Source organism: Anas platyrhynchos, chromosome 20 (assembly GCF_047663525.1).
Source record: "Anas platyrhynchos isolate ZD024472 breed Pekin duck chromosome 20, IASCAAS_PekinDuck_T2T, whole genome shotgun sequence".
NCBI classification, from domain to species: domain Eukaryota; kingdom Metazoa; phylum Chordata; class Aves; order Anseriformes; family Anatidae; genus Anas; species Anas platyrhynchos.
In genome coordinates this window covers 9,714,828-9,740,371 of record NC_092606.1, presented here as the reverse complement: position 1 = coordinate 9,740,371, position 25,544 = coordinate 9,714,828, and the positions used below count along the sequence as shown (strand labels likewise).

The 25,544-nt window shown below is 42.8% G+C and overlaps 1 protein-coding gene across 8 annotated transcripts in view; it reads right to left on the bottom strand.

Annotated features, from left to right (window-relative positions):
- The window catches only part of AUTS2 (activator of transcription and developmental regulator AUTS2), a 757,775-nt gene that overhangs the window by 426,152 nt on the left and 306,079 nt on the right, over window positions 1-25,544 (bottom strand). The gene's annotated exons all lie outside the window — the stretch shown is intronic.

Genomic DNA, 25,544 nt, shown 5'->3' with positions numbered 1-25,544 from the left:
TTCCCTATATTTTGTTTCAATATATTAAAATATGGCTTAAGCTTTGTTGACACCTTGTTGCGTTTCCGTGAAAACTGTTTACTCCAGGTGTTAATACTGACAAAAAATCAATTTTAGAAATTTAGATTTTAAATCAAAAATAAACACTGGCAGCAGAGACAGATGCAGAGAAAATACTTGGTGACATATCTAATGAAGTATTTTATGAGACACCCAGCACACTTACCAACATTCTTAAAGCAAATACCAAAGAACTTCCATAACTTATCCCAACTGCTAATAAATTCACAGTAATTTCTATCTGACAGAAAATAAATAGGAAATCACACTCATCTCCATTTCATGACTGATGAGCAAAAGTTCCTTCTCCATGAACTCTCTCCACCATCTTTTCCCCCTCTTCCTTCTCTATCTTATCATTTTATTCCAGTTTGCCCAAAAACATGCTGCACAAGCACACAATTGCCACGCATTCTCTTTTATAGGCACAAGATGTGCACTTCTATTCAATATAGCCCAGACACATTCACAACTGCTTACACGCTGCTCCTCTCTCCCAGGTGCACTACAGGAATGCACAAAGAACCCTCAACCCCATGCTTATTATCGGTTTCTCCCTTTCACTGCAGTCAGCTGGGCAAGAGCAAACTTGCATATTTGGCATGTGCACTGCTTCACCTTCATCCCTTAGTCCCTGCTTTGGTAAGGAAAAAAAGAAACAACAAAATAAAAACAAGAGGCAAAGGTTCAACAAGTATAGTTGATTGATATTCTTTTATGTTACTTCTTCCAATAGGTTTCATTCATTAAACTAAGACCCACGTGGCATTAGTGCACCAACCCTTTCCTGGTACTGTGTGCCTTGGTCACTCAATGTCACAGAAAACAACTGGTTGTCCTTTGGGGTTTCCATTCCCAGGCCTGTGGCATCTCCTCCGCCAGAGGTGTGATGACAGCAAGAACAGGATGATATTCCCTTGACACTGTCCAAGCAAGAGTTACTTGAAAGATAAGCCGGTGGGAACTGAAGGGCAGCAAAGCTCAGATGGGAGCCAGAAAGCCACAACAGATGCTCAAAAGAGTGGAGAAGCTGCAGGAAACCCAGGAAAACTACCCAAACCCTATACCTCCTCCTTCAGGAGTGAGAAGGTCAAATGTTTGGCAAACATCTATACTGGGTAAAAAGGGCAGTTCTGTGTGTTCCCTATCAGTCAAAAAAAATGTAAAAGAAAATACATAAAACTACGAAACTAAGGGCTTAGACAAACAACTTAGTTCTAATGCATGAGCACAACTTGAAAAAAAAAAAAAGCACTGGTATACTCTCAACTCAAAGAAAATGTAACATAAGAACTGTAAGTTCTTTATCAAACACAATTTCATAAATAAACTAAATATTCCACAGCTCAGCCGGAAAATCTCAAGTAAAAAGGTTTTTATTTCAAATAGAACGGTTTATCAGACAGATGTAACGGATTTAGGTAATATTTTTTGGAGGTGGAGGGGAAGATAACATATTCAAGAAGTTTAATACTTCATATGTAACTCGCAGATTTTATCTAGGACCACCATGTACCGTAATTTTATGGTCCCAGATTTAAAATTTAACCAGCCAAAGGAAAATAGATCAAATTTCCCTGACTCAGTCTTTTGTCAACAAACACACAGTGATGGAAAAACTGTTACTGTAACTGGGGTCTGAATAATTTTTTTCAGTTTTTTTTTTTTGTTTTTTTTTTTTTTTTTAGAACTTCAATTTATTTCATGAAAAATTGTCATGCATTAGGGTTTTTTGTTTGTTTTAAACTAATCATAACTCTTTTTTCATACTTTTGACATTGTGAATTCTAGCTATTTACAAAGAGAAGAGACACCCAGCAGGTGCTATTCTTTTGGACACAATTTACAAGGAATAAGAGAATATGACTGAGATATCCAAGTTTCAAACTCTGTAGGAACAAAGTTAACTGCATAGACCAGACAGAAAACTCAGAAGTAAGTCCAAGTTCAGATTTATAAGCTTTCCATATTTTCCTTTCCTTTTTTCCTGAGTTACTCCATACGCCAAACTGTTGAGGGTTTACATTTTATTCCAAAACCCATCAATCTGTGCTAAATTAAAAAAAAAAAAAAAAAAGCATGGAAATGTGCCCATTGTCTTCTTGAAGAACTTAAAGTTACACACAAACGCACATGAGAACACTTAATGTGGAAAGGCAATGGTTCATTTCAGTCTACTCACAAACATTCAGCCACTCGAAGTGATGCTGGAATAACACAGCACTGCTAGAAAAGGTCTGCAAATAAGAGACCGGATTTTCAGTTACACTGCAGGGACACGGTGCATTGCTCTGCAGCACACAGGATCCCTAAAAGGAGCTTCCCTGAGAAAATGCAAATTTTTGTGCTTGGAAGATATTTGAAGTGCTACATTCACAACTCTTGCTCCTGTATCATTCTTGTCAGGGTGCCCCGTGACAAAAGCAAAGCCAGCACAGCTCTCCCGTGATGTCCACACAAGCGCCTCGAGGACTCCCCCACATTAACATAGACGTTGCTCTTCCATATTTGCACTGAGCCAAGAACAAAGAAGGACAGCAAAAAGCAAGTTTGGCTCCATTCTTTCAGTGGGAATTAATTTATCCACACATTAAGATCTCATACAGGTCTCATGAAGAGGAAATAGAGGGTTTTCTAGACCTAAAACTCTGAACACACAGGGCACTGCTGGCTCGCAAAGAACTCCGCAAGGTCTCCCCAGGCATGGAAGATGGATACAGGCAGCAAAGCGAGAACCAGGATTTTTTGGAAATTCTCAGCATCATCACATCGTATTTCTGGAAAGCTTTTACCTCACTACAGAACCTATTAGTTTGTAATGCCTGATGGAGGATACTGAAAGTCAAGCATAACTGCATAACTGCATTTTTTCTATTATAAGTAAGAAAGGAAAAGGAAAAAACAAAACAAAACAAAACAAAACAAAAAACACAATGTGGAAGGACTGCTGCTGGCTGAAGTGCGGGGCTGGAACTCAGCAGCAGGTTTTATTTCTGAATCCCTCTCCCCATACCTGAGGCCCTCTCTAGAAAGTTAAAATAATTGTATGTCTTCCTTACTCTCCCAAACTGGTCTATTTTAAGTGTTTTTGTTTTTTTTTTTTTTTTTCTTTTAGCAGGGACAGTTTCCCAGGAGCTGACTGCAGAATACACAGCACACAATTGGGCCCCGTGGCACTCACAGCTCTGGGGACTACAGGGGTACCAACAACCGCTTCTAATGGGGAGGGGGCTCCACTGCCAGAGTGCATGCATAGAGGAAAAGAACAAACAAACAAAAAACACCCTAAAACCACCCCCACACACCTGGGGTTTCACTCCTCCCTTGTGTACAGACACAGGTCTTCTGCAGCCTGGGTGCCAGCGGGGCAGCAGGGCCTGCTGTGAGGAGAGGCCGGGCCTGGCTCCAGCCAGTGCTGAGGCAGCCCCACCACAGCCACTGCCGAGCCAGTCAGTGACACCTGTGGCACCTCTGTGAAAATGTATTTAAGAATGGGCAGAAAACAACACTAAAAAAATGAGGAGTGGGAGGAAATAAAAGTGAGAGGGAGTCCTGTGAGCACACAGGTCAGAGCAGGAGGTGCACCAGGGCCGAGATTCCACCACAGCCCAGAGAGAGCGGGTGAGAGTGGGGGCATCACCTGAAGAAACCAGGGCCTGTGGAGAGCCCGTGGTGCAGCCGCTTCTTCCTCAAGGAACTGTTGGAAGGACCCACAGGGAAGCTGTGAGGAACAAGGAGCAGCAGCAAGGAACTGTCATGGGTTGACCCCAGCCCCCATTCCCCAACCTCTGCACTGCTTGGCGGGGAAAGCCAGGGAAGCAACATGGTTTAATTGGCTTCCCACTATCCAAATGTGTTTTAATTGGCAACATATTGAATTAGTTTTCCACAAGTCAAGTTTTCTTTGCTTGTGGCAGTCATTGGTCAGTGATCTCCCTGTCTTTATCTCGACCCCCAAGCTTTTGCACCTTCTCCCCCTGCCCTGTTGAGGAGGGGGAGCAGAGCGGTGGGCGCGCAGCAGCCCCTAGCCAGGGTTAACACCTAGCCAGGGTAAATTCCTAGCCAGGGTTAACACCCAGCCAGTTTTAATGCCTCCCCACAGCTCAGGCAAGCAGGCAGCTGCTCATGCACTGACTTGAACCACTGAGCACCTATCACCCTGCGCTGCCCTGCAGAGCGATGCAAAACGGGTACTGAGCTGCAACTGCTGCAAAGGGGGTAATGACTTTAGAGGGTGTCTGAGATAGCACTGGGATGGGGGAAGAAGATGTATAAAATAGTGACACTGGCAGTGACTGCTTGATGAAGAAAAAATAGAAAGACTACCTCTGGCCTAAAGATCACAAAGAAACTGGCCAGACATTGATACAGTGATTAATAAATTGAAATAAATGCAAAAACATCAGCATGAAACTGATAAATAAGAGTCTTGTTTCAGGGCATGGGGAGATTTTCAAGTGACTTGAAATCTTATAGAACTATTTTTGCACCAGGAAAATACTCAGCCCTGTTTTGTGACAGCAAATGTGTAAACTGAATATGCACCTGTGTCCAGGGGAAGAAGCTCTCTGTTGCTCTTCATACTGGCATTCAAAGTCACAGGGTGAAGTAGACCTAAATGTACAGGCTTATGAGTAGGATAGAGGATAGATCTCCAAGAAAAGTGCTATTGTTACTATATTTGTCAGACATTTCTGTGAAATGAGGAAGGGTTGGGGGATGTAAGCCATAAAACACTCCTAAAGATAACCCATAACAACACGGCACTCTGTTGCCTTTTGTCTCAGAACGGAAAAGAATGAAGGAGAGAGATAGTCGATCATGTTAAGAGGCATAAGGAGGAATAAAAGGGCAGCTGAGCCCCAAGCTACAGGGAGCATCATCCTCTCAGGACTGCAGTTTGCTTTGCTGGATCCCTAAGCCACTTTAGATAATTCCATAGTAGCGGTGCCTGGTTAGCACATAACAAAAAGGAAAATAAATAAACCTACGGAGAATTTAGCAAAAGCCTTTTTCACAGAGCTTATATATCATGTCAAAAACACCCTAATGTGGCTCTTCTCAGCTTTTTTTTTTTTTTTTCTTAATATATTTTAATTTAAAACCCCATACCATTTGGCAGCAGTAAATCCAAGCTATGGTATAGTTTTGAGGCGCCTGAGTTTCCACACCATATGGAATTAAAGGATTATTTCACTACATTATACTTTAAAGTTATGAATACTAACACTTCTCCGTATTATAGCGCAGCCAGCAAGCTAAGCCTTTACCAGAGCCCTAGAGGAAGAGGACACCTGCTCTCCAAGGGATGGCATAACCCTACTGCAGGAGGGGAATTATGCTTTCAGTTCTGCCTGTCATTCTTTATTTACACAGCTTTTGCAAGGGCAAGATAGTCCAAAACTGGTCTGATCCAGCTCCCACCTGGATGAATATATTTTCTAGCTCAGATCAGCTGGTGAACAGGCTTGTCACTTCTCCATTAGCGATGCTTCCTGACTCCAGAAAGCCTCAACAGGAACAGTCCCATCCCAGACCCACAGCAGAAGTTTGTCCTGACCACACTGACAGTCTACACATACGAGGACATTTCTATATGCTCCTTCATACACCGAGTTTACTTGCATTTTGCTCTCTGGGCTTTCCCCAGCAGCCTAGACTCAAGCCAGGCTTTGAACATGCAAATTTTTGTCACTACTGGGAATCACAAACTTCTACCCGAACGTGGCACACGTGGATGAAGGCAGAAGCACCAGCACATCAGGCAGTTGCCCATGGCTGCCTGCTGCTCTGGGTGGCCAAAGGCCAGAGAACAACAGCCAATTCTGCTGCCTGCGCAGGGTAAGCCCAGCTGCACTCACTAAGGTCTTTGTTAGCAGCTTGGACAGTCTCAGCATGATTTATCATGAATCTATCGGTGGTCCTTCAGGGCTTGGAAGAGGAGGAGCCTGGCTTGTGGCACATAAAGCAGGAGGGAGGGTGCTGGGGGGCAAGAGAGGACCCGTGGTTGCAGGGAGCAATGTCGCACCGTGCTGGCTGCACTAACCACCTGCTGGGGAGGGAGCCAGAGCAGTGGGCACCGCCAGACACCTGTGTGAGGTTGGGGGTCCAGGAGGGGATGGACTGTTTGCGCCTGGTAGCATCAGATGCCTTTGAAGGTGATGTGTAGCCTAAGCACAGGGAGCACCTCCAGTACCCCGCTGTGGAGCTGACCCATCGACTCCCTGTTGGGTTTTACCCACTTGTTTATTCCAATGTCAGGGGGACCACATGCTCCAGGGAGTCCAGTTTTTATATGCTTTGGGAAGCAAAACCTAACTGCAGTTCCCACTATCCCCCACCCACTCATTAGGGCGGAAAACCAAACAGGAAATTAAAATATGTACTGTTGCATTATTTTGCACTCAAACATAGCTTTCACCTCAAAATCTGTTTACTGTTTCGTTTCAGAATTCGCATTGAAACATGACTGATTCTAAGCTACAAAACAACTGATTATAAAAATCAGAAGTATAACATCAGTGGATTAACGGGTGATGAGTTAAAGGTTGTTCAGTTGAAGGGTGCTGCTTTTTATATGATATCTAGAATAAAGAAGAAAACGTCTTTAACTTTCCTGGTCCACTGAGGTTTCACACACAGGTCACAGCTCCCTGGCCCGCAGCACACAGTCCCACAGGTAGGAACATCCACTTTGTGAGTATGGCACAAGCACAGCCTAAGAAGCCGGTCCCTGCCAAACCCACACCCCTGAAATGCCTTCTATTAGTCAGAAAAGAACAGCAGCAGATTTCATGCAGGACTGAGTATTTGATTACAAAGAAAACACTTTATCAATGACTGAGAACAAATCTGGCTGTATGAAAACAAATAAACAGAGAGCTGCTTAGCAAGAAAAAAAAAAACAACAATGTAAATCCAGACTTGTTACTTGTGATTTAAATAATGATTAACAGTTTTCATTTAAATACTTCCCTTTAAATCTATCTTGCTACTGACACAAGTTAGACTAATACTACTTACACAGCACTTACATGTCACCCAAAGCTTTACAGGTGGTTTAACATGGCAGCCGTAGGTCTGGAGCAAGACCTCTACGCTGCATTTCCAGCAAAGCTACGTTCACTGCCACGACTTCTGTCTGAATAGCTAAACAAAGGAGCAGTACAAGGAAAGCAAATCAGAGGTGAGATAATGAGGAGGAAGAATATTTACAATGCGCAAGTTTAGGCAGTAAATATGAAAAAAGAATTCACACCGAGTGTGCACTCTGAACAATATTAATACAAAGACATTTTTCACACCGGGGAAGAAAAATCTTGTTACCTGAGAGATACAATAAAACATTTGGAGAGGCTCTCTGTGCATGTCTTGATATTTAATCTTACAACAACCAATGCACAACCACCAAGAATCAGGGCCTACATGCCATCGCCCTGGGATATGACATCCTTACCAGAAGATGAAGCTAGTTTATTTTGCATATTTGCGTGGTAAAGGGAGGTAGACCAACAAAGTGAAGATTTTATCTTTTGTTTCTTCCTTGTCCCTACTGAGAATAGAAAGTAATTTCTTGTTCAAAAATTCTTTTTAAGAAAACTAAGAATAAACACATGTATTTTTCCTATTTCCTGTTGACAACAAATCCAAATCTAATAGAACTTGAATAAGTAACTATAAACAATTACCTAATTAGCTCCATGATACAGAACAAGGGTGTCTAACTTACTTATACTAAAGCACTGACAGTCATTTCCTGCTGCCTTTGAGCCGATCCAGAGTCTGCTGCTGCACTTGCTCAATACATCGGAGCAGAGGAACTCATCCTCTGCTGCTGTGAATGGGGGAGATCCTCATGGAAAAAACAGCTACACCCCACTTCTCCCAGGGAGAATTTGGCTATCTAGCATTGTTATTACAGAAACACCAAGTGACTGGGATCTGCTTGCAGCAGCAACAGCAGAAGCCACAACGGCTAAGAATAAATAGCATCCTTGCCAGAGCGGGGGTGGGGGATAAAGAGAACGGGCATTTATTTCCAGATCCTCTTCTCCTTCATTATATGCTTGGGCAACCTTAGATATATAGCACACAGAAGGTACCCTGAAGTAGCTCTGTAGCTCTATTTTATCTAAGTTACAAAGGGAATGCAGCCCATCATTTTTTTTCTGTGCTGTTTATGCAGAAATCAAAGATAAATTTGGCATAAACTCATCACACCTCAGAATCATACATACATTATACAACATATAAAGTGTAACAGACTTGCTCTGTTCCCCAGCTCCTGTTAAGAATGGTATGAAACAGCAAGCTGTTGGCAATTGCAACAAATGAAGCGTATTTCTTGCACACTTTAAAAGCTGAATTGCAAAAAAATATAGGCTTCTTCTGACCCTTTGCATTTTGATGGTTGCACAGTGAGAAATACAGCCTTTAAAATTACACCTTGCAAAGCACTCCATTGTACCAATCAATCTCCCCAAGCAGCTTCCATAGCCCAGTCTCGCAGGGTACAAAGAGGAGGATAAAGAACGAGAGCCCAGCTGGTCTGCTCGGAGGCAGCCAAAGCCGTGGCCATCGGGGTAGAATCGATTTGCCCTTCTCGATATTTACTCAGTCCCTCTGCTGAGTTCATTTGTATCCCCCCTCAGATTTCCAGGGCTCTCCGTTGCTTCTGTGTCAGGAAAACATCCCTTTGTACTGTTAAAAACCACCTCTGGAGCACAGCTGCTCTAGTGCCAATTCCTGCCTGCATGGACACCTGTACTCACAGACTGATCCACAAGTCCTACATGTTATTCAGCTTAAGCTCCTGTTCTGTATGTCCCACAAGCAGATTTTAGTTCCATGGACAAAGATGTGACCTGTTAACACAGTTGCCCAGGCTCAAGTCCTGGGCATACATGTATGCCACCAGGAGCAGTGCACAGAGGTGTTCACTGCAAGGGCATCCACTGGGGCTGGGGTTTGTGGTTGCCTTTAAGCTTGCTCATATGAAAGAGAACCAAGCTGACAGCTCTACCCCAGCACTGTGGCTGAGGAAGGCCTTTTTCAGAGCTCTTGGCAACCTGAAGGATGGCTTTCCAGATCCTTCTTGTTAGACCATTACCACCTCTTGCTTCAGTAGCAGGTCTGGCCTATGGATTTGGGGAGTCTGTCCCACCTCAGCCCTACATCTCTGAGGTTCCCTCATTTCTTTTGTACAGCAAGGACAGGTGAGGTAGGAAAGCAGCAGAAAAAACCCTGCCTTCACTCTGAATTTGTGGGAAAGCGAGAGGTAAACAGAAATGCTATCCCATTCAGCCCAAGGCCACTGACATCCAACTCCGTAAGGACTCTGCTTGGCCTCTGGTTGACTTTGAAACGTATCACCTACTGGAAAAATACCTAAGTATCTAAGAAGATAAAACAAATCACATGATGGAACAAAAAGCAAGCAGGCCAGGTCAACAAGTTTAACAGTACTGCAGCTCCACAAACAAAGCCTGAAAAAGACTGAAGTGACACTGCTCGCTCGCCTGAACTAAGCCACGGGTATCACCATCCTTTTTTTCCCCTCAGTGTAGACCACTGAACTGACACCCAGCTAACGTTACAGAAGCAAATAAATGACTCGAAGGAGGAAATATCAGTATTCATGGATGGACCTCAAGTTGTTTGCCACTGTTTACTTAAAAAGAGCCCTGTTATTTCATAGTTTGATATAAGCCCAGAATAAATATTTAATAACTTGGTTGCATAAATAATGATTTGAAGGTTGAGCTATCGGCTTAAAAATATAATACTATTTTAAGCCGTTTAACTGCCCAGTCATATAAATTATTCAAGATTTAAAAGTCATGCTGTGGTCTCTGTACAAGGAGAAAACTAGGAAGTTGTAACTATAATGACAAAAGCGGGGCAAGATCAATCAAACCACATGATCTCTAACACAAACAAGCAGCAATTAAGCAGCAATCAAGACCAATATGACTGTGGTTGATGTCCTTTTATGCCAATACTCTCAGCCCAGAGAGCAAAACTTAATAATGTTTTGCAATTTATCAAGGGAACCATAACTCTGCTCTCTGTGACTTGGCCAAGAGGCTATTATGATAGCATTTCTCTATAATTTAATAATGTGATGGAATGGAGAGGGAAGAGTAAAAGCATTTTTGACATATAACTCATGTCTATGCGTATTGTATTTTCTCCTTGCTTGAATGATAGAAGCAAAAGTCATAATAATATACCTCAGTACCAATTTGTTAGCAGGAAAGGGGAGCTGAAGTATCTGGCAAAGAAAATCTATTTGAAGAAGCACAGAAGGGATGGGAATGAACCATCTGAATTCATTAGCAGCTGTCATTGATGTGGAGATGAGTTTAGAGATGAAGAGAAGCTAGTCATCACAAATAACTCAGGAGAAAAGCAAAGGGAGGAACTGTTGTTTAAGTTGTTTAAATCTGGATTAGCTTCTGATAGATGGCAAGCTGCCACTTACAGGAACCTTTGTGTTGTGTGCTCCACCCTCTTTGGAGGGAAGCTCTTTGAACAAAATAAGATATTTTAGCATTTCAGGCTGCACACAGATTGCCAGTGCTCCTGGGTGCTGCTCTGTAACACTGGCCTGTTTGGCACTAGCAAGTCACAATTTTTCTGTACCCGAGGCTGTAGTTTCACAGCACCTTTTCTGCTCCAAGAGCCCATCCCTGCTGTTACCCATCCGCTACAGCCTGCTTTCCCCACACCTCTGAGGCTCCCTGGGTCGGGCTTTGCAGGGATCTCAGCCAGGTTAGAAATGACCAGATTATTTTCTTCTTCTTTTCCTGGGTTGTATCTAGCCCATGTGAATCCTTTGGTTTGGTACATGGGAGGCAAAAATGTTGGAAGGGGCAGCAGGGACTGTCCTCAGGCACTACCAGGAAAAGGAACGCTGAAGGAGCACTTCCTTAAACCAGTTTGACTTCATGACTTAGCTGTGTTTGCTCTAGACACAAGAGCTGCAGCTACTTTGACAAATTCAGAATGTCTTAGAACTCCTAACAATACCAGTTCATTTTTTTGGCTTTGTTTTATATTTACAGTTGTTTTTTTCTGCTTACCACTCTTCTCATCCCGAGAAGTAACAAAATATATTGCAGCACTATGCTGTCACCTTGGATTACTTTTGCCAATTGAAATTATGAGTTCTCATATTGGCAAATGTCAAAAAATCTCCTGGTATATCATGGAGTCTGTCCCTTGTCAACAGTGACCAAAGGTGATTTAATGTTTGATAGATTTCATGAGCCAGATGCCTCAGCCAAAGTCCAAAACCAGCTTCGTTTTCCAGAAAATCATTCTGTCAGCTAGTGGTATTAGTCCCTCCATTGGCAGCCTCAACAGAAAGGCAAGGAACTGGGGCAAGATCCAGCGCCCACTGAAATCAAGAGGAACATTTCCACTGATTTATGGAATGCAGAATCCATGGAAGAGAACCGGGCGTCCACTATGCTTACTTCCCAGATAATTTGTCTACCTTATACTGATTAAAAACAATTTAACTTCTCTTTCATATGCTTTAATATCATATGAAACTTACCCACCTTGAAAACATAGTCATATACTAGGTAAGAAGAACTTTGTTATTCTTTCAAGGCAATTAAAAAAAAAACAAACAACAAACCTATAACACGGGACTACTATCAAATTGTGGTTAGCTGAATTAATCCTCATCCTACCATCTAATAATTTTAAAGTGCTTATTCAGGAAAAGGTCAAAAATCACTCCAAAAGATATGCTAATGGTTCTATAAGTAATGTTTAGACACGCTGAATAAATTTTCAGACTTAAGTCACATATAGAAAGCATTACAAAATGCATTATAAATTGTGCTCTTCACAATGGAGAGCTGTGCACAGAACATACATGGTCTGGAGTCCCCACAAGACAGGACTTAAGCACTTGCTTAAATTTATCTTATCAGCTGAATCATGACCTGTAAGAAGCCTACTCTTGTTCATCTACATGATTCAAATTAAAAAAAAAAAGAAAAAAAAACACCTAAAACATACATACACACAAAAAATGTCCAAAAGCTGCCAATTCTCCCCAAACTCCATCCTAACAAAATGAAAAATAGTTGTAAATAATTGGAAATGAAGGAAGATGAAGCTCTGCACTGATGGACCTACTTGGAAGCCCTGCCATGCTTTGAAATATTTGGGCTTTAAAATGACCCACAAGACTTAAAAATTAAGTATCAGCATGTGAAAACGTACCATATTACAGCTTAAATCAACCATTACACAGGCTCAGCAAGCATCAGCACACTCCTTCTATGCACTAAAAAACGTCAGCTTCTCCTTAGTGAACAATAATTTGTGAAATAAAGCAGGCATGCAAAATATGGGTGGCAGGCAACAAATGCAGATATTTTGGGCACCAAGGTGTTTTAAAATTGTTTTTCACTTCTGCATCCAGCATCCACAGAAATCTCAACAGATCAAAGTTTTGCAGACAAGGAAAAAAAGGCCCACAAAATTAATAACTATTTAAGTATTCTGTTTCATCATGATAACAAACAGATGGTTTTAATATTCTAGAGGCTAATTTCTGAACAATTAAAAACACAGCAAGACATTAACATCTAATGAAACATTTTAACTACCAGTATATGCATCTGCCATTAATTTCCACACAGTAAGGTCTTGGTTCTCTTCAATCTGTTCTTTATTAAGGAAAGTTTTTCCACTCTGAATTTAGTGAAGTAGAGAATTAACAACTGTTTTCAATCAGCAATCAGCATGATATTTCGCCAGTGTGCATTGAAACCGTCCACACTATCAGACATAAATTTACTCCTATGATGGCTTTGATCTGCACACCGAGTAGAGATGTTAGAAGGGAATTCATTTTTCTAATTCCATTTTCATTTAGAACATATGAATTAACCCCTCACAGATTCAACATGTCTTTTTATCTACTTCAGATAAAGGAGGACACCTACTTAAAATGTTATGGCTTACGCATTACTTGCAATCTAGCCCAAAACAAATTCATTTTTTGAAAGCAACAAAACCATTCCTATGCAAACTGTACTGAAATAAAAGTTCTTCAAAGGTAACTACAGTCTGATATTTATGAGCTTCTAATTTATATTTCCTTTGCTCATTTGTGATAAGAACATAGGGTAGTATTCATCAAAGCCATACCCATGCAAAAACCAGTTGCTGTAAAAAAGAAAGTCTTTATACCACAGACACCGAGCCATCTAATTCATCTGCTCCCTAATCAGACATGCAGCTTAGAACTACTGATGAATTTTCTGCAGGTCTTCACCAATTTGGCAAGTTATGATTTAAATTAAGCCTAGGCAAGTCATTCTCCTTGCTCCCAGGGTATGGCAAAGGGCTGATGTTATTCAGTATTTGTTGTCATCACCTAGCTGCTGTAGAATGAAACCTGTAAATAAATACCTTAAGGAATAAATTCAAACACTCTCTGTGATGGGCTCGTATAGCTTGCCTGCCTTTCATTAAACATAAATATGTAGGCAGTACAGCTCAATGTGTGTCTTGGTTTTCAAAAGGGTTAAGTTAGTGAGTAACTCCCAATGATTTTAACAGGAACCACATTCTGTCCAGGTTCCTGTTTTGTTTTTAATCATGTCATTTATGTAAACATTGAATTGCAAGCCTAAGTTAATAAACATTGAAAAAAGCCTTGACTAAACACAGGTTTAGGGAAGGAGTCAACTGCAGGACTCCGTCTTTTGGATTCATTCCGTGGAGTTCAATGGCAACTCCGTGGTGCACCAAGGAATGTCTGAAAGGCATCTACACAGAACGAGGGACCTATGTCCTAGTTACTGCTCCAAGTCAGCAAAAAGGGGCATGAATGTGAGCCTTCTGCCTGCCAGCCGATGCCCTATGAATGGATGTTTGCTGTTCCAAGACATCTCCCTCCCTCCAACTGAAATAACGCGCTGGGCTCAAGGTACTTCCCACAACGGTGGTGTATTTCCACGCACACTTCCACAACAGGCCCTCTGCAATAAAAAGCACCTCACGTCCTTGTCGAGCCCTACTCTGTGTGACTGTATCTGTCTCAAAGGCTCAGCCTGAACAAAGCAGTCTCTGTGTCAGTACCTGATTTTTTCTGTGTTGAAACAGGTTTATTGCAGGTTAAGGGCCAGATCCAGGAAGGCTCAGAACACCCACAGACCCATTTGGAATTCAAGTTTTCAAAACCTGGAACTAGAACAGTAGTCAGGTATGAAAGGACATGAAAGATTAGCCATTTGGCTCCGAGCGCTGTCATCACGACGAATTTCAAGGATTAGGGCTTGGAGTTCCTGATGTGCCTAGCAGAGGCAGGAGTGTAATGCCACTGGAAGGCAGCGAGCTTTGGCTCGTTTTATATCCACTTTTGGTTCGATGAAATATGGCTGGAGTGGTGCCCCTGGGGAGGCCATATGGGATTTCAAGAGACCTTTCCAGCCAGTCATATCTGGTTGAGAGAAATGTGCGCACTAAAATGAATGTACTGGGAGTTTGCCATGTAACCATTAGCCATACAAGCACCATTAATATACCTCGGAGACGCTGCCTTATTTTTATGTCAGACAGTTTCAGACTAACACCGTACTTAGTGAGGATAGCACAATATTAAAATGTGACTTTCATACTTTTTATGCTCCAAGTGCCTGGATCTACTCCTGGCACGCTACAAAAATAATACTTTTATGATTCAGTTTTTCCATGAAATATTTATAATACAGCTATTGAGTGATGGAAGTGCCAGAATATTACTATTGCTATACTTGAATTCCTGGAGATTGTAAGCTTTTGTTTGGTCTAGCAGCGTGAAGGAAAAGCGTCCTGCTAAACATCTGTCTCTCGCTGGGGAGCCACATGGGAAATAAAGACTTTGGGGCAGCATTGCCTGAAGTATTTGAGTACTCATCTTACCTACTGCAGTCTATGAGAGCTCAGGAGACTCAGCATTATAAAATCGAAGAAAAGCAAAGAAAGATGCAGACGCAACTGGTCCCACAGCCCATCCCTCTGGGCCCAGGAAGGGCCAAACTGTATCTGCATCGCTCCTGGCGCACAGACAACCCAGCCCAAACTGCTGCTAAAGACCCCCAGTGACCTCTACAACTGCTGCAGGTGAATTACTGCAGTGTTTCACTGCCTTTCCCTGCACAAAGCTAAACTTCATGGCTCAGCCACATCCCCTACCTGCAGCAGTGCTCCTCATCCTGTCTATCACGGATACATCAAACTGATTTTCCCTTGCTCTTTGCAGCAATCCTGTGTTTCAGCATTGTTATCAGTGCCTTCATTTTATTTTCTCTTTTAAAAAGTAAATTTCCTCAATTCTCTCAAACCTATCTTGAAGACCATGCTCTTAGACTTTCTCTGTGCACTCCACACATTTCTCTCACCGATTATTTCCTCTTCTGACGGAGAGCACCCAGAACATCCATTAAGAATCATAAAATCATACAAATCATGCTGGCATAAAATGCATATTAAATGAAATACATCAGGATGAAACGTGCATTAAAAACTGTGCTCTGTGTTTAGACAACTATTCAGACAGGCTTACTTTTGGGTGTCTTAAAAGACACCTGAAATGTATCTGAAGTGATCACCTGAAGTGCTCACAACATAATCCTTTTGAATGTATGCCACTCGTTCCCTCCTGGAAGTGCTGTTAACTCATTGTATAAATAATATTAGATCTGTAAAAGATCCTTCCTGAACAAAACAGAAATAACTACAGGTAGAGACAAGCTGCTTAGGGAAGAAAGGTTCGGGAAAGTCTTTGTTAAGTTCACTGCAGCTTGATTCAGATCTCTCCTCATTGAAAACCTTACACGAAGCAGGCCTTCTGCTAGATATTAAGACTTTTCAATAGAAACTTTATTTTGTAATAGCGCTTTTGTAAGCTGGAGTTGCTAGGACAAAGCCTAACTCCTTGTGGTACTTCCAGCTGGAATGCATTTGCTCTAAGAAGCTGTCACTGAAGTGATCTGGAGAAACACTTGAATTCCTTTTAGCAGCTTTCAAAGACCGCTCCGAGATGCCCCACAGCCCCGTTCTCCTTGCCAGGCCCTTCTCCCTCCCTACTGCACTGAGTTACAGCAGAGCGCTGGAATAAAACACGGCTTACTCCGCCGTTAAGCGTCCCAGTTAGGCAAGCTGGAACTGGAGATCGTGTGCAGGTTTTTTTTTTTGGTGTTCATAGACCTATTTTACAACAACTAAGATGAGGAATGATGAAGGAGACTCTGCGGCAGGCGTTAAGTCTGACTTTAACAGCTCCACACAAGGACTGGAGGAAGGGGCGAAGCATGGAAGCCATCGGAGTGGCTGCAAGGTAGAGTTATTACGTTCTTTTTAAGGCCACAGAAATGCCATGCTGTCAACCTCCGGTATCCCACAGCAAACCATGGCAACAGCTGCCTGGCTCTGTAGTAATAAACTGAACCAATTTAATAGCTTTTATTGTTCTGCTGTGATGTTTGAGCGCAACCACTTCTTTCCTCCTAGGACTCCCGAGCCCGCAAGGGCAGCAATGAGAGAAGATCTCATTTACCTAAAAGCGCTTATAAATTTTTAATTTGCTTTAACAAGTAAATTAACAAGTCCCTCATTCAGGCAAGTTTTATGGCCTCTTGCCACTTGGGGAGGGCCATAAAAGTTTTATAGATAATCCAGAGCTACTGAGATTGCTCATAATAAATTGTCTGTTTCCTGTTATTTTATCAAACCACTGGGCTTCTAATGACTTAAAGTCACAGCTTCCTTATATCTACGCTTTTTATGAGCCCATATTTATAAACTGTAAAGAATATCTTAAATTATACTGGGCCCCTGCTAATCATTACAAAGCTAGTTTTTTTATTGGAGCCAACCTTTTTGCTCACGCCCACCTAATAAATTCTAAGGGATTTAAGGGAAAAATTCTTTTTTTGAGATACCACGCTGATTCCACCTTCTATTTTAAGACATTGCTTTAGCCAAAGTTTCATTAACAAATACTTTGAAGTGCCTGGAACTCTCTGCTCTGATTTCTAACAGTTCTCGAAAAACTTCTCAGGATAGTAAGCACTTCGGGCAACTTCATCCAGCCTGGCTCTGGGCTTCAGGCTTGGGAGGAGCCAGCACTTACTGGGAAGAAAAACACAATCTCTATTCAGAGGCAAAATGCTCCCTCTGGTAGGTGCTCACTGTCTACCCTCTGGAGCACCACTGATGATGCTTATACAGAAGAACCTTAAACAAGATGTCCTTACCCTTTGGTACTGTGCATAGTCATGCGGAAATCAATGACGGCACTCAAGGCAAGTATACTTCAGCACATTTAAATCGCAGCCCCACCGGGGCCAGCAACTGAGCACTTCTGCTGAAGTTACGGAGCTGTGTCTAGTCATGGCTTTGAAGCACTCGCACTGCCTAACCTTGGGCACCTGATTTAATGGGGTGTTCCTGCTGTACAGAAGTGAGAAATCACTCCAGAGAGGGTGCAAGCGTCAACTCGAGTGCCCATAATATTTCTGCGGAGGATTATTTCTTTCCACATCGACTACACAGAGCTTAGGGAGACTTGATTTTTAACGCAGAGGCTTGTCTAAGTGAGATCACCTTCTCAGCTTCTGCTATGGGAATAATGTGACAAAGCAATAAGGAAAACCATTGAGGTCATGTTTGCTAATGTGATATATTTGTGTGTGGAGGGTAAAGGAGGAGTGAAGGAATAAAGCTGCTGCACATTCAGTCCTCCAGAGAGCTGAACATTGCGTCTGGATTAAAGCCTAAACTTGCTCTGATGTTTGGGCTGGTACACAGCTACAACGAAAGGGCACAGGGATAATAATATATTAAAGGTGAATATAATCAGTATTTTCTCTAAGCACACACAGTGTTATGAAAATCTAAAACTCCTTCAACTTAACAGGAGTACACAGAACTTGAATAAAAAATTCCCTGTTACCTCTCTGCAAAATACAAGTCTGTGTATCTGGAAATTCCATTTATCCTGAAGGAGGAAAACATTGCAAAAGGAGAAATTGGCCTTTGCTCAGCAAAGTTTTCTTGCTAAATGGGAAATTCCAGCAGGATAGGTAAGTTAAAAACAGCATCCTGAGCTTTTTTTAAGAGAGATGCAACAGCAGGCGCTAAATCCTGGAATATGCCCATTATCTGAAGTGCTGAGAGCGCTTGAAGTTTTATTTATTGATTTTTCAGTTGGAAACTGAGAGATTCATCTCTCACAATATCACCCTAGATTAAGATCCATTGTGTAATTACATCTGTGCTTGTGTACCTTCATTCTTTGATGTTATGGTTACTGTAGTCCACTAAAAATAGGCTGTTAAAGTGAATGAACTTCTTGTCCAGGTATCATGGTACAGTAAGTGAGAACTTGTTCAACTGAATCTGGCAATAACCGTAAATACAAAGGAAAATAAATTTGTGAAAACAGGCCATAATACCCTTACCAAATGATGATTATCTTGTGTTTCCTAATAAACATGCACACAGACAAGCATGCCCACAAATGCAGGCAAATGCCATACACCAGATTTGGGTTCTGTTCCTACAAGTTCAGAAATCCTTGAGATGGGATGGAAACAACTGCAAAGTGCCCCAGGGATCACATTTTTCCAATTCCCTGAAATCCTTTTGGATGACTGAAAGCCTAACTAATGCCATCTAACTTATTTAAGAAGCATAACTTTTGACTTAACTGTGTATGTATAAATTGGATTAAAACAGTACCTCTTGCTTCCTTACCACAGCAAATCCAATGTCCCACTCTTCTACATTTGCTAAAGGTGCATCTCCTTCAAAATTGAAGCATTAACCCTTGCTTTGATCACTAAGTAATAAAAGTTTTGAAGGAACAAGGAGATTCAGGCTAAGAAGATCAAGAAACAATACTCAAAGAAAATGAACAGTACATGTCCTTATAGTATCAAGAAGCCTACAGACAAATTCCTGTTATCTATCTGCTCCCAAAGATAAGAAACCATAAGGGCTGTTTCAGCCTGTGGTAACAAGGAAAAAAGAGGAAAATAAGTTCTGTAATCAATGTAAAAATTAAGAGTGACATGAAGGAGACAAACAGATCTTTCACAGTGCCTCTGTCTGAGCCACAGTCATGCAAGTTGAAGTATTAGAAATGTGTCATAAGCCATCATTTCCAATGGGCAAGAAATTGTGAAAGCAAGTGGATGTATATATGTCCAAGATCAGATTTTGTAAGATTGGCAAAAGCTTACATAGAAAAGCCTGAACTCACCAGTATATTTGAATTTTTAAATAAAGAAAAGGATATGAGAGTACAATGTCTGCAAAGAGCTATATATACTGTCTTCACCAGTATTTAGTAAGAATGGACAAATAGATCATAGCTCGAAGGAAAGGTTTTGTCTTTTTTCCCTACAACTCTATCAAAAATGATAGTAGATGTTCTGCCCTGTCTTTAAAAAAGACATCTCCTAATGGATATAAACGGAAGCAGAAGTGAGAAAACCCAACAAGAAATGGACCATAGGCACCTCTCCCCAGAAATCTCTGGCAAAACAATGACCACGTATGAGTTCCAGACTTTCTTTGACAACAACTACAGGTCTCTGCCTGAGGAGCACCCAAACTGTCAGACACTTGTCTGAGTGAATAGCCATGCTTTCAACACTGACCTACCTTAAGCTCTCTGTGGCTCTCACCTTTGTACAAACACACACAAATTACTTCTCTAACCAAATCCTTGCAAAAACACTTGCCCTCCTTTGTTATGAGACAGAAGATACTTCCATTAAAGTGAGCTCGTCTCTGGTGCACCTAAGTCTTGCGGAGCTCCTAGGCTTCAGTTCACATTTCAGGTTAATCTTTTCCTTTCCTAAAGAACAGAACATCCTTTTTCCTGATCTCCCCGAGGGCTCAGTATTTGCAACATCAAACAGAACATACAAACCATTGCGCCCCCTCCAAAAGCCTATTATACTGTCAACTGGCTTCCTAACTGCAACCAGGGGAGAAAGCTTATATACTGACTCCAGAGCTCTTTTACTGCTGGAAAGTGTCCATGATTTCTCCAAGCTACTGCTGCATTTCATTTCTCTAAAGAACTCATAATAAGATGGGCAAAGCTCCAAGAAAGAAAAAAGAAACCCGACCAACTAACTGAACTAGCCCTGCAGTTCCCCCCTCCGTTACTTCGCGTTGCTGGCAAGGGCCAAAACCACAAGGCTCTCGTGCAATACTGCCGGTGACCCTCCTTAATAAATCAGATATTAAAATACAGAGTCGCACGAATTAGGCTGGAAAGGGAGAGCAGGGCAAATGTCTGCTAGTAAAGATAACAACGTATCTTGTGGTGTATTATATATTCATGAAGCACTGAAAGAAGTAAGAGACTAAGAGGAAAGTCCTTCTGGAGGCCACGCTGCAAGCTACTGGAATCCGACAGAAGTCATTGTATATTTATTAATTTTGCGATGAGAGACGGAGCTGTTATTTACCAGGAGAAAGGCCCGCTGGTGGCAGCGCACGGACTGCCAGGGCTCGCTTCTAGGGCTCGCTCAGCAGGCACTTGCAGAGCACAACACGAAGCTCCCCGGCAAGCCACTGTCGGAGCGCAGCGTGCTGCTGCACCAACTCAGGAAGAGAAAAAGGGCAAGCAAGAAAGTGCAATTCAATAACAAGGGTGTCTGTGAGGCTCGGCTGCATTTCAGCAAAATGCTTTGATGCTGGTAGGTTTTATCTGCTATTTACTTTCTTTTTCTCCTGCCACGAGAAGAGCTCACACCCACTTTGGCAGCCTACTCGCTGGCGCCCAGCCTGGGATGGCAGGAGCGGGGTCTCCCCGTGTGCAGAGCGTGTCGCTGGGATGCGTCCCATGTCCCGGAGAAGTCCCGATTTCTCTCCCTGTGGGACGTTGCAGCCCCCTGCCTGCTGCAGCAGCGCTGTGGGGCTTTCCTCTCCAGGTCCCCCCCCGCAGACAAGCCCCCTAACAAACCCTCACGAGCCATCCTGCAAATCAAAAAGCACACCGCAGCTGAGCACAGAGCTCGCTGGGCTGAGCGGTACTGAACAGAACTTCCCGGCAGGCAGCTGGTACCACCCGCCACTCTCATCCCTAATTTTTCAGTTAATGACTCATGGTAAGCCATAGCTGACAGAGGCCTTAGGTCTAATGGATGATATTTACAGCTGAAGTTCTATAAAGTTAGGAGGTTATGTCAAGCTGCAGCATCCAAGCGACTGTAAATGGAGCCCTGCACAGCGAGGAAATGGCTGGAGATTGGTTACAGTCAGGAGTAATTGATCTGTCTGAAAATACGGCCCAGGAACCATAGGATTAATGCTCAAATTCCAGCTGCGTTGCATTGCTCGCTTCCCTCCAGCTCTCCAACAACAAAGCCATGCCTCCTCCTCTGGAGACCAGAAAAGTTTTATTAAAATCTTCATACAACTGTTGCAGCGGAGGCCCTGCTAAAAGCATCACAGGAAAAAAATGCAGGATTCATAACGAAACCATCCTACAATTTCCTTTCGATCTGGCATTGATTTCAAAGGGGCTACCTGAGCCAAGAGCCGCTCGCCAGCTCCCCTCCCGGGCGGGCGCAGGGCGGGCGGGCGAGGAGCCCCGACAGCGAGCGGAGCAGGCACGGGGAAACGGAGAGGGGAGGAAAAAATAAAGCGGGAACGTGGCCAAAACTGCAGCTGTGCTGGCCCATTAAAAAGCTGAAACTCATTCTACTGTTCGACCTCATGCTTATCACCACATAACTATTCATCAAAGAAATTTCGGTGCAATTAATTAAATTATTCCCCTGCCTGTGCCACAGAGTCGTTATTCCAATATCAGCTTTCACTCGCACTCTCTTAAGCTCGTGTCTGTGTGCCAAGTGACATCTCTAGGGTTGTCCGGTCTCAATAAAGCTCTGCTCCTCACCACTCACAGAGGCTATCATTTCTCTTTTTTATTGCCATTTATTTTCCACTAGGATTTTGCTGCCAGTATATTGGCAGGACTTCCAGTATATGGATGTAATGAAATCTACCACAGACACTTAACATCGGGTCAGGCTTGAGCTCAGCTCATGTGAAGCTGTAATATGATAAACAAATGCTTCCAGGAGGAGGATTTTATCCGCTCCAAAACAGAACGTGGACTCCTTTGGTACCCAGACGAGAACTAGTAGGGAGTCATTTGAAAATCCTTACCATAATTAGCTTTATGGCTAAAATGTGCTTAACATGAGAAACCTGAGGCACAACATAGATTCCTCGTAATCTGCCAGGACCAACTTCTCTCATAAAAAAGGGTAAAGTGTCACAGTTTGCCCCTTCCTCTTTTTTAACAGCAATGTTAATACAGCTCCACTGGTTCAGCGCGCTGAAGCGTGGCTGATTTGGTGGCCACTTTGGGGATCCTGAGCAGACCTACCAACAACAAAACGTAAATGCCCTGATGTTCCCCACTCCTCTGCTCTTCTGGAAATGACGGAGGCCTGATGGCTCTGAATGGGGTCTGTCTGTATCTGTGCCACCACGATTCATAGGATGGCACCGAAGCACTGTATCTGCATAGCTCTAAGTACAGGTCAGGACTGCTGCCAAGGGGATTAGATTCTCACAACGTGATTTACACAAGATATTGGAAGTCACAACCCAGGCATCTCTATGGAACTTGTGGTTGGAGGTGAGATGGAAAAGAAACAAACAACAACAGCAACAACAACAAAAAAGCAATTTTTAGAAGGGAAAGGCAAAATCAAGCCTTAGAACAGATTGTATCTGAGCCCAGTAAGTCTTCCACTACCTGGGAGACTTTAAATCAATGATGGAACCTTTCTACCAGAGCAGCTTTATTTCAAATGCAAGTTAACGGAGGTAAATCTCCAAGGCTGGTGAATGTAAAACATTCTGACCTACAGAAGTTTGTTGTTGTTTTGTTTTATCATTCCAACTTCTAGTAAAAAAGCACACGTTTTTCCTGTCTAAAATCAACTTTTTTTTCCAGAAAGATGGAATTTTGCTGTTCTTCCAGGAAGACAAGGAAGGCAGGTGTCTGCATCACCACCTGTACTGAGCCCTGCCGGCTTCCCAGCTAACACCCCGGTCACACCCAGGTGCAGCGCCTGCACGAAGGCAGCGCCACTTCAGTGCTCCGGGTGACTGTAGGGAGCCTGGAACTACTGCAGTGAAACATACAGGGGTTTTGTTTGAATAGTGCCTCTCCTTAAATCGGCTTCAAATTTTTTATTTAGATACGCACTGAAATGCATGCACATTACCTGCTTGCTCTGAACGAAGGCAAATAAAACCTGAACACTGGCTCAAGCCAGGGCTAAACCAAACCTTGCTCGTTCTCTACTTCATCCTGCTACTATCCAATACTCTGGGTTATTTCCATTGCACTGCCTTTTCCTTGGTGGCTTTTTTTTTTTTTTAGCCCTGAACACGCTAAGTCAAATGCGTCAGATGGCACCTGAGGTACAGCAGTACCCTTACAGCTGATTGCACAGCTGACTGATTACCCTCAGATTGTCAAGGTTATAGGCAGTGCACCATCTGAAATGGGAACCTGTGTTCATGTGCACCCCACTTTGGGTTCAAAGTCACTCAGAGGAACCTCCTCCTCCTATTTCTCGAGTTACCAAGAACAGTATAAATTAATCAAAACGATTATAACAGAAGCTGCTTGAATATACAATTGCCAAACAGTACCGTTAACATGGCAGTCAATTTGCCACCTATCCAAATAAAAGAAATGTGACAAAGTAGACTGGGAAACCAATAACCTGCCACAGTGCTAAGCAGTGTGCGTCCTCACTATCAAAGCTGATTAAGGCTCAGCAGGCCCAGTTAGATGACAGCACTCAGCTGCAGACAAGCCTCCACAACAAGAAGGCTTTCTGAAGATCTCCTATTCAGGCACGACCACAAGAGGTGGATTTTCTCATGCACTCAGAATTACATTTGTTTTCGAAGCGTGAGGATGACCGTGCAGATGTCTGATGCAGTGTATGGAAAACAGAGCCAGGTGGGGTGCTGGCAGCCAGCCTCACCGCCCTGCTTTGTGGGTCACCCTCAGACCCCACAAACAGTGCTCGAGTGCAAGTGAAGAGGCAAGGGCAGGCTGCTATGTCCTACTGCCCACCCGACCACCTCCAGGACAGTGGGAAGGATGGGGCTATAGGACAATGTCTGGGACAGCGGCACCAGGCCAGGAGGAGACTGCAGTGGTTTCACCAACCTTGGCTGAGGAGCCAGGCTAACGGATGGGTGGCACCATAGGGCTAGGGTTAGAGCAGATAATACCTTGCATGCAAAACCCAGAGCCAAAGCCAAGGCAAAGAAGACAACTCCAGGTGTTTTGTCAGTCAGCAATGGGCTGCCTGGGTTTGGCCCCACAACACACACTGGTACTTCCTAAATGAATGCAGCCCAGTCCTCCACGCTGTGATTTCCTTGCGCCCTTCATTAGAGCATTTCCATTCTATTTTAAAAATGAGTAAATGCTTCTGGCCTGAGACTACGGCACATCACTCTGCAAGCTATGAACATCAGTTAAATAACCTGCTCTGTCACAAGACAAAGGGAAAAGTCCAACATGAACAGCACAGATCAAGATAGCATCCCCAGAAACTTTCTGGCCCATGCCCTATATTTAGCTGTAAATACAGATCAACTATTGCATTTGAAATAAAGAACAGGATTCAGATTTCAAGTATCACAGATATTAAAGGAAGCTTGAATGGCACTTTACAAAATACTATAAGATATGTTTTATCTCAGTTTCTTTTAATTTTTGAGACATTTAATTTCTTTCCAAAAGCTATTACAACATTTTCTTCCATCTTAGAGCCTTTTACTTTCATGTTTGTTATCTACCCTCATTTGAATACCGCAAATAGGCTGTATTTATTTCACACATAACAATCCTGTCTTGGACTTAACCTATGGCCTTCAATACCAAACAACAAGCTTCTGATTATTTTAATACAAGTAACTATTCAATACATATAACAGTAGATAATTCTTATCTTCTCTGTAACAAGCTCTTCCAAGTGCATGTAATTTTATAATTTTTAATTTTATTTTACTTTTTAATAGGAAAAGCATAAAATTAATATCTCATGTCAGCAAATCCAATTACCCGCTCCCACTGAATGCTCTCCTTCACCCCTAGCGCACGCTCAGGGCCAGCACTGGCACGCTGCCGTGCTAACTCAGCCCTGAGCTGGAAGTAGCTTTTTTCAATAGAAATAGCTGTTTATTATACAGAGCTCTTGCGTTCACAATTCTACTGGAAGAAAGGACAATATTGGGCTGAAAAGTGACAAGCATCATCGCTGTGCCGAGTTAACGCTGACGGTCCCCTGGTGAAGCTCAAAAAAGGCTCTGTGGGGGCAGCTGGGCAGTGCGTCCCCGCAAGACCCTTGGCAGGAATTGAACCAGGTCTGAGAGATGGCAGAGGTTGGTGCCTTCAGAAG